We start from the raw sequence: 10892 nt of genomic DNA, 5'->3' as shown, positions 1-10892 counted from the left end.
CTGAATCTTTTGATTGCGTTGGCTTAGAAGTTTGATTTTTTCACAGCTTCAAGGGACAGTAGACCTGAGTAATTGATATAAATTTCAGCTTCATACCTCCACGCGTTCCTGAGAAAAAGGGTCTTGACAGACGGACGGACGGACAGACGGACAACAAAGTGATCCTATAAGGGTTCCGTTTTTTCCTTTTGAGGTACGGAACCCTAAAAACAAAGAAAACAACGATACGATTCTAATATGTTTTTTGTGAACCTCATACATTATGTAGGTATACCTACTTAAGACGAGAGGAGCAGGTATGAGCCCCCATGAATTATTGCAAAACCATTAAAAACCATCGGAGATCCAAATCAATTTCCTGTCAACAACTGACCATGCACGAGTAGCCGCGATCATCGCTTTGTGCGAGCAAGATTAATGAATCTGAATTAGATACGTTTGAATTTAATTGAAATTGGACTTCGGAAGTATGGAGTGCGTGTTCAATGCTGCAAATTGAAAAAAAATCCGTCCGCGAAGTGTCCCGCAGCTGTGCTGGCCGCCACTACCCGCTGTTTTGTAATCGGATCAATATTTTTTTACTTCCGACATATTTTGCAAATTGAAAGGTTTTTTATATATTTTGCGCAAGGTTTTGCCTGCAGCAAGGCTCGCGTAATGAAGGCACCTTTTAGTAGCTCAATTTATAAAGAGAATGTTTTTATTTAATGCTTGACGATGATGATCTTACTGTGAAATATATTATTGTGAAATAAATTTGATATTACGAGTAAAATGGAATAATAATAACATTGAATATTTTATTACAAATTATCGACCCATGTATTCGGAACTGTCTCATACGTCCTGCCAATGTTTCAATTTCAGCAAACTCTAGTACAAAATCGAACCTTGAGTTAATCTGTAAGGCAGGTTCGCATTCAAATTACTACCGAACTCATCTTCCGTCTCCGCTGAAACTGTACATATTTTAAGCACTTTAGGACTGAAAAATACTAGTATTTCGATTTGACATTAAAAAACTACCTGGGGCAAACTGGATCTTTGACTTTTTCAGTTGGTATGTATTTATTTGCAAAAAAGAGTAGGATTATTTTATGTAAGTAATTACTCTAGGAAGGTCTTATACAATTATGTTCGCCAATGAGAATAAGGGGTCATGTCTCCGTGATCTAATGAACACTGATGTAATGATGTAATAACGGGATATTACTTACCCTTGATTAGGCTAAGATAAGATTATTGTTAAGTAATAGCGAATATTCGTAATTCAATCCCGATATTTCTTCAGTCTTCTGCCCGCCACCCGTGCCCGATATAGAATATGTTTGATAATAGTCTATTTTGTGCGAGAAATTCGACTTCAAAGAGGGTTTTAGTTGGCGTAAGAGGTTTCGCAAGGGCTGCTTCACAGTTTGCGTCAAAGGTGTTGTCAAAGGCAGAAAGCCTGGTACAAAGGTCGAGCGGCCGCTCGACGCCCCCGCGCCTCGTACCACCACATCACCCTTTGGAAAGGATTTTTGGTGCTCAAAATGGGCTAGCGGTCATACTGATAACTTCATAACCTATTATATGACTTTTTTTTTCACACATGACAAACATACTTAACAAAAGTTACATATTATTAACGGGAGTTAACTAGGTAGGTACTTATTTATTTATTTATTTATTTAAACTTTATTGCACAATTAAAAAAGTACAAATGGCGGACTTAATGCTAGCAGGCATTCTCTACCAGTCAACCATGGGCTAAACCGAGAGATCGTGTTGGTGCAGGGTCATAAAACAGTTAAGTAGAATTATATACATATACCTAAATTTGCCTAACTAGTTATATCTACATATACATACATAAATAATGCTAAATATAATAAATATACATAAAATACATATATAAAATAAAATAACCATTGTGAAACATCATGAGGACAACTATTGAACTTTTTCTAACAGGTGCTTGCGTAACATGCGCTTGAAAGACAATTTGCTCTGGGCCTGCCTGATGGAGAGCGGAAGATCATTCCACAGCCGGATCGCCTGCACAGTGAAGGAATTAGACATGAAGCCTGTGCGATGCTGGGGGACGATAAGTTTAAGACTACGGGTGGTTCGGAGATCAGTGCCGGGACGCGGAGAAACAAATTTAAATTTGGAACGAAGATAATCAGGGGTAAAAGGGTCAAATAAAATAGAAAATAAAGTGCAGAGAATACGTAACGACCGTCGTTGTCGAATAGGGAGCCAGTTTAGTTTCTTACGATATGCTGAAATATGGTCGTATTTTCGCAGTCCAAAAACAAACCGGATACAGTTGTTGAGCAATCGATCGAACTTATATAGAGAGGCTTGGGTGAGATTACTGGAAGTCACATCAGCATAATCCATGATGGGCAAAACGAGGGCTTGGACTAGGAGAATCTTGGTGCTAGATGGAAGAAAATGTTTAAATCGATAGAGACCTCTTAAAGTATTAGTCACTCTCCGGCTGACATCAGATACCAGGGGATCCCATGTAAGGCCACTGTCTATAATCAACCCTAGGTTCTTTACTTGCGGAACAAAAGGGATGGCTGTTTGTTCGTACTGGATCGGGGCTATTGTTGCTGCATTTGTCATGGAAAGCAAGCGCGTACTACCCAGTATGATGGCCTGACATTTGGTAGGGTTTACTGCAATGCCGAAACAACGTGACCAGGAAGCTATAAGGTTAAGATCTTCATTTAAGTCGGCGACAGCCCTATCCAGATCGTCAGCACTAGCCTGACTGTAAAGCTGTAGGTCATCAGCATACAGATGGTAAGAGCACTTAATGTTGCTTGTGATTAGATTAATGAAAATGGAAAACAGCAATGGAGACAAGATGCCACCCTGTGGAACCCCAGAAAGTAGTTTGCACCAATCAGAATGAGAGTTATCTGCACGGACTAACTGAAGTCGACCACGAAGGTAGGAAGCAAACCAATCGATGACAGATGAAGAGAGGTTCAGGTTTTTAAGGGAGGCCAGAAGTAAATCGTGATCTACCGCATTGAACGCATTAGAGAAGTCGATAAGGACCAGCACTGTAAGCAGCGAAGAATCCATACCGACCCTCACGTCTTCAATCACCTTGAGCAGCGCGGTAGATGTACTGTGACCACGGCGAAATCCAGACTGAAGTGGCGACAACAAATGGTTAGAAAAAATGTGATGGGATAACTGTTTATGTACAACGGCTTCTAAAATTTTTGACAGAAATGGTAGAATTGAGATGGGACGAAAATCTTTAAGTGAACTGGGATTGGAAGTCTTTGGAAGAGGGATCACATGTGCGTTACGCCATATCGAAGGAAAAACCCCAGAAGACATAGAAAGGTTTATAACATAAGTTATAACCGGGAGTATACATTCTAATATGCAAAATACCATAGTTCTACTTAGACCATCATCACCTACAGCGTTAGACTTGATTGTCGTGATAATTTTATGAACTTCATCATCAGTCACCGAGGTGAATGAGAAAGTGTTTTTAGCGATACAGGGTAAGCTATTAATTTCGGAAATGCTGAAAGTTTTAGTTGTGGGATCTATGACAGAAGGTTTAGCAAAGTGTGAGTTGAAATCGTTTAAAGGAAAAGAAGTAGTTAAAGTGTTAGAAGACTTGACCGCGCCGACAGATTTTAAGAACTTCCAGGTCTCTGCTGGAGATGACCTAGCAATGTTATCGTGAATGTGTTTGCGTTTCGCTGCTCTTACCATCTGATTGCACTTGTTTCTAGCAATTTTGAATGCACACCAATTCTCATTACTACGGTCGCGCTTATATTTACGAAACGCCCGATCACGCCGCGTCATCGCAATGCGCACAGCTCTGGTGATCCATGGCGCAGGAGGACGTTTAAGTTTGACCGTTCGAACCGGGGCATGTTTGTCGAAAAGCTTTAAAATCATCGAGCTTAAAGATGCAACAGCCCCGTCTACCGAAGGCGCCGACATAACAGAAGACCAGTCAGCTGCTTGAGCTTCACGCTTTAGGGCCTCCATATCAAGCCTAGCGAAACTGCGCAGTTGAACCGTCACACGCTGCAACTTAGGGGGACGAATGCGGTAGCTAAGATAGATGAGGTCGTGGTGTGAAAAACCAGGAGCAGAGAATTGGCCAACCGTATTGACGCGTTCAGGGCAGGAAACGATGGCAAGATCAAGCCAAGAGTCAGATGTGTCAGTATTATGATGCGTAGGCGATAAAGGAAGTACCGAAAGGTCCGCTGATTCAATAATAGCATTTAGCTTGCGCGTCCTGAGGCAAGTCTTCGTAAGATCAGTGTTAAAGTCACCAAAGATAAGCTGATGTGAATAATCTGTACTAAGTGGAGAAAGAACAGACTCCAGATCAGTAAAATAGTCAACACCAGGAGGACAATATACAACTCCTAGAGCCGCTTTAGTACCCGAAATGTTAACCTCCAGGATTAAGTATTCCACTGACCCAGAGTACAATGACGGAGATGCGCAAATAATTTTGAACGCGATGATTAATTTTGAACGTACTTAACTGTTTTTATTACATTAAGCTGTTCTTTTGTGCAATAGGTAAAGTTTCAAAAAATAAAGTTAAGTTAATTCATTTTTATCAATATTTTTATTGTAGATATGATTTTAATATTACCTATTGTAATTTTTTTAAGGTAATATGGGTTGAAAGTCTGAATTATAAAAAAAAAAAAAAATTTTTTTTTTCAATTTGATAAAAAAACAGGAAAACTACCTATGTACCTATTTCTAAGATACAACAACACACATATTTATTTATTATTATTATTATTATTTATTTATTATACTCAGAATTACAAAACATAACTTAAATACAATGCTCCACAAAACTACAATTAGTTTGACTGTGGAGTCGTTTCAGTCTCTTTTATAAAGTTTTATTATTAAATATAATTAAATATACAAATTAATATATATAACTTCTAAACATGTTATGTACTCAGTTTGAAGTAGGCAGGATCGCTTATTATAGAGTATCCAAGAGATGTTTTTTTAAGAGCCTTTTAAAAGTACTTTTTTTGGATTCCAGTACTATATCCCCGGGCAAAGAGTTCAAGAGATAAGGTATTCGTTTTTGAAGCGTTCTGTCGCCATAATAATTTGACACTCTGGGTACTACATATTTGCCCGCAGATATTACCTCTTAACGCTCGGTAATGATCCGCTGTGACCGCGCCCTTATCGCCGTGGGGCGCAGATTGCTTCCAAGGCTGAGTCTGCAGGGTGGACAATCCTTCTCATCTTGTGACACTTGACAGTTCAGTCAGTTCACAACACTATCAAAATCAAAACAAATACGTGAAATGGGTAAAAGTTGATACAATATTAACTAATTTTACAGCTTTAATTGAAAGGATGCCAATAATGCTATGTTTCTGTTATCCCATTCTATTGTGTTTGTAAATTAGTTAGTAATCCATACTAATATTATAAATGGGAAAGTGTGTGTGTCTGTTTGTTTGTCCGTCTTTCACAGCAAAACGGAGCGACGAATTGAAGTGATTTTTTAAGTGGAGATAGTTGAAGGGATGGAGAGTGACATAGGCTACTTTTTGTCTCTTTTTAACCTCCCACTTCCCCAAAATGGGGGGGTGGGCGTTTATATGGAGCATTCCGCAATTTTCGAATTTGACGTGAGCGAAGCCGCGAGCAAAAGCTAGTTACATAATAAAGTTAAGAAAATTTGCTCGTTGTTCGCAATTTATAAATATGTACATGCGAGGTACCTTGCGAAAATCTTAATTAATTATTAATTTATTATGTTACTATTTATAAAATTCATAAGCAATCAAATAAGTCAACTATTTCCATAATTGGAATGATTTTATATTTTTGCTCGAAGTAGTTAAGTAGGTACTTTACGAGTAAGTAATAATTTATGTAACAGATACTCTTCTTCCTCCTACCCTTATCCCACGTTATGTGGGGTCGGTACAACATGTCTTCCTCTTCCATTCTCCCCTATCTTTCGTCATCTCAACACTCACATCTTTCTTTCTCATGTCCTCTTTCACACAATCCATCCATCGTTGTTTGGGTTTACCCCTCCCTCTCCATCCATCAACATTCATCTCCAACATTCTTTTGCCTATATGACACTCATCCCTCCTCATTACATGACCGTACCACGCCAACCTGCCACTCCTCATCTTTTCCGTTATAGGCGCAACTTTCAAACTTCCCCTAATATACTCATTCCTGATCCGATCCATTCTGGTCACTCCACACATCCATCTCAACCTTCTCATTTCCGCTACGTGCACTCTCCTTTCATCCTCCACCTTTGTCGCCCAGTATTCAGATCCATACAATACAACAGGCCTTACAATCGTCTTATAGATTTTCCCCTTAAGTTTAAGGGGCATCCGTCGATCGCATGTTGTCCCTAAGACCTGTCGCCATTTCATCCATCCCGCATTTATTCTATTTTTCACGTCACGGTCGATGCTTCCGTCATTTTGGAATAATGACCCAAGGTACCGGAAGTCGGAGCAGACTGGTAGGTATACACCATCTAAGGCAATAGGGGAAAAACTGGATAGACCACCGAAATCGCAGAACATCTGTTCAGTTTTGGTTCTGCTGATTTTCAGTCCCACACTTTCCAGTCTTTCTTGCCATTTTCCCAATCTGCTCTGGACCACAAGTGCATTTTCCCCAACAAGAACAATGTCATCGGCAAACAGCATACACCAGGGTGCTTCCTCCTGTATGTCCAATGTCAGAGCATCCATAACCAGGAGGAACAAATACGGACTTAAAGCCGACCCCTGGTGTAGACCTACCGCCACATTGAACTTGTCGGTGACTCCAGCTTCAGACCTGACGTGAGTACTAGCTCTATCATACATCGCCTGCACAAGCCGCACATACTTCTCTGGCACTCCCTTCTCTCTCATACACCACCACAGAACCTTACGCGGAACTCTATCGTATGCCTTTTCCAGATCCACGAACACCATGTGCAAGTTCTTTTTGGCTTTTCTGTATTTCTCGCATAGTTGGCGAAGTGCAAATATGGCGTTCGTGGTTCCCCGGCCCGGCATAAACCCAAATTGGTTCTGTGTTACCTCACTCTCTTCTCTTATTCGTCTCGCTACCACTATTTCCCATATCTTCATACTATGTGACATGAGCTTTATTCCCCGGCAGTTGTTGCAATCCTGTACATCACCCTTATTCTTAAAAATGGGCACCAATGCACTGCTGCACCATTCATCAGGGATCGCCTCTTCTTGCAACAACTTATTAAAGAATAAAGTCAGCCACTTCCAACCATCCGCTTTCAGAACCTTCCATACTTCCACTGGTATATCATCTGGCCCTACCGCTTTCCCATTCTTCATACCTAAGCTTGCACTGCCATTTTTACTTCTTCTACAGTAATCTCTTTCACCATACCTATGTTACTTTTAGCATCATGCCACACCTGACCAGTCATTCTCTTCATTCATAAGTTTATTAAAATAGTTCTTCCAGCGTTCTCTTATACTCTTGTCACCCGTCAAAATCTTAATCTTAATCTTAAATCTTATATAACAGATACTATATGTAGTCTTATTTACTTCGCTTTTGCGAAATACTTTTTGATGCTCTATAAACGGTCACTTTTTTAATTTTTTTGACCATTCCACAACCCCTACTTATGGCGTAAAAACTAACAAAAGCATTTTGATAACGAAAACTGTATTTTTAATGTCTATTATATTAAATCGCACCTGGACACCTCGCCTGTTGCCGAAGGTCCGCGGGTCAAAAAACATTCAATGGCTGTCGTCCAACGGATTCCCGTTACCTACATAATCGTTCTCTAGGTCACTTTTTTAATATATTTTTTTATTTTTTTTCTGTAAAAAACAGACGTGTGCTCGCGGAATTATGCATCTCGGTGCACAACAATGGCGCGCGCCACGGCACGGGACGGTTTTTTAAATAATTGCAAATGTATGTCAAATCTACTATTGTGCTGGGAGACATCTTCTCGACACACTAATACACGTATACGTAATCGTATGTTTGGCCACGCTAGGGAGGTAATCGGTTTTTTAATATAGCCCAAAAAATATTTTTGTGGCTATTTGTGTTTTACATACAAAAAAGTATTTTTTTTTTATAACGCCAAAATGATCACATCAATGCTCGATTTAATTGCCCAATTTAAAGGACAATTTAAATGGCGTAGTCGGTAGGACAACATCAAAGGGTGTTCAAAAACTGTATCTAATTATTATTATTTACCTCAAAATTACACGTTATTTACCAATCATACTCAACAACCAAATCAAAGAAGTTGTTAATATGCCTGAAAACTTAAAAGAATTATAATAAACCTGCCAGTGTTCCATGAGTCTATTATTATTAGCAGAAATTAAACATCTACATATGTATGTATCCTATTATGGGTCCTTCTCCACTTTCCTATGTAGATAACTTCATTCATGCATGATCTGACCCGACAGATAAGCACCAGAATTCCCTTGTTTGCATCAAACAAAGGGTCCAACGCTAAACTTATCTAACGTTTGCACAGGACAGTCAAAAAAATGTAAATCTGTCGATGTTATTTTTGAATTTGTGCAAGGCGTTTGACAGCGGATAAGACGCGTATAGCGCAAGTCACAAAGGGTGACAGTTTGGCCAGCGAGCAAGGAGTGACACAAAGCGCTTGGCGACGTTTGAAAGACGTTCGGGATGGCATGAATGGGGCAAGAAGGAGTGATCGAGCGGTCCGAGTGCAGGCCTCCCGCCGCGCCGGCCAGCCACCCGCTCTCACACCCCGCATTAATCCTTCGATGTGGACAGAAAATAGTTACGACTTACGCGTACCTACGCAACGTCGCAATCATAGCTGCGAATCATGTATCGAATATGTGTCGTATCTTGCCATAATTGTTTTGTTACCTGCGTAATACAACAGCTGTTTTTGAAAGAGTTTCTAACAGTCGTTGTGAAACGATTAAAATTCATGATGATATTTTAATAACAGTTACTTTTTAAACACTTGTTTACACATAAAAAATATATCTATTTTTATATAAAAACCCACTTTTAGCCATAAGGGCGGCAATTGTAGGGAAATCTACCTATAAGTTCATAAAGACGGTACACACGCATATAAATATCCTAGCCTGAAACCGCCATAACCTAAAAACCTATAAATCACATGTCAGGATGTTAAAAAAACAATGTAATAAGACATGATTTATCCTATGTAACCCTACGAGAATGTATCCCCGGCCATATAGAGTATGCGGCCTAACTGGCCGTAATGTCCGCCTGGGAGAAAACATAAATCCAGTTTTACCGTTGAAATAAAAAGAGGACTTCTGTAAGTGGGATAGTGCAGGATATAATTCACATTTATGCGGAGCGGCCGACGGTGCGTATCGAGTCGCCGGGATAGTTGGCAAGGACAATACTCTCCCGGAGAAAAAGGGAATTATTCATCACACCCGGAAGGGGAGAGCCCGTGACGCAAGCATAGAAATAGCCAACTGTGTAGGGGCCGGACGTAACCACCCCCGCGGCGCGCAAGCAAACTTCAGTTTTAACATGTTCAGAGAAGGATAACTGTTGTTTGTACCAGAACACGAATACGATCTTTTAGAAGAGTCCGAGGGTCCAGTTGATTGTTGCCAGTTGCAGAATCAAAAGTTTAAACGGCCGCCGAGAACAAAGGGAGCTCGGACAGGGCGAGCTAGGGATAAATATTCAATGCGAATCCTTTGGAGGCGATATTTTATACTTTATTCCCGCACGATTGTCATCGTCGCGTCGGCTCTCACCTGCGCGCCCTAGCGGAACGATATGTGCCAAAGAAATCCGCTCGGGCAAGAATAAGAAATGTAACGATCAAATCACATCAACCATGTCAATATCTCACTGGATGCTATTCACTGTAACGTAAAAGTATACGAATAACCGGCTGGATTTATTTATTGGCCGATCTATTGATAATTATTTGTATTGTGTTGTAGGCCAAGATAATTTTCAGAATGGTATTATCTAAGTAATTAAAAATGATCAGGGCTCGAGATACAAAAAGTGTATAATTATTTGAACTAAATTTTATCAAATTCTCAACAAAGAAACGTCAATCTAACCAAACAAGTTTGTAATCAATCACAAGATTGTTACAAAACGGTATTGATTCTTGATCAACCGCCCTTCCGCAATAATAATAGAGAACCAGGTTTTGTGCAAAGCTTACCAAAATTTACATTAAAATCCCATACAAACACAAAAAAACTGGCTGAAACTCGAGTCCATTGTGTGCGATTGATTCGTAACGGCCGAGCGCGCAATCATGTGAATGAAATATTCACAATTTTAGTAATTTTAGCGCCGTTCGCGCACATCTGTCGCGGTGGGCCCGCTGTCGGCCGCACTATTGCCACAACGTACGAAAAATTTGTTTCCCAATAGTTGCGTAATTAAATTTACATAGCTCCCATTTTTTTCCCAATTTCGAAGTAAACATTTGTTTTTACAGCACTTTAGGGAAAGCAAACAATATAAGTAATAGAGTCAATGCTAGCTTCTATTGTCAGATAGGATTAGAAGTTATCTGGACGCTATTGTCACTGTTGCAGCAAAAAGTTTCGCAAGGATATCTTTCTTTTGTCAAAAAACAAATGGTTGGGTTGTGCTCCAATTTGCGAAACTGGGTTGCAATTAGCTTTGTCTTAGATAACAAAACGATTACAGCTTCCCATATATTATCTTTTAGTGTCGGTACGCTTTAATGTTGGACCCTTTCCAAAACTTTCGCTTTTAATTTTTAGGACAAACGTTATCGCTTTGCAGTTTATCTGTATCCCGAATAAGGTAAGGAAGCTGCTAGGGTAGCGTCGGTAGTC

This window comes from Leguminivora glycinivorella, chromosome 8 (genome assembly GCF_023078275.1).
Source record: "Leguminivora glycinivorella isolate SPB_JAAS2020 chromosome 8, LegGlyc_1.1, whole genome shotgun sequence".
Taxonomy (NCBI): Eukaryota; Metazoa; Arthropoda; class Insecta; order Lepidoptera; family Tortricidae; genus Leguminivora; species Leguminivora glycinivorella.
Note: the sequence above shows the minus strand (reverse complement) of the source record.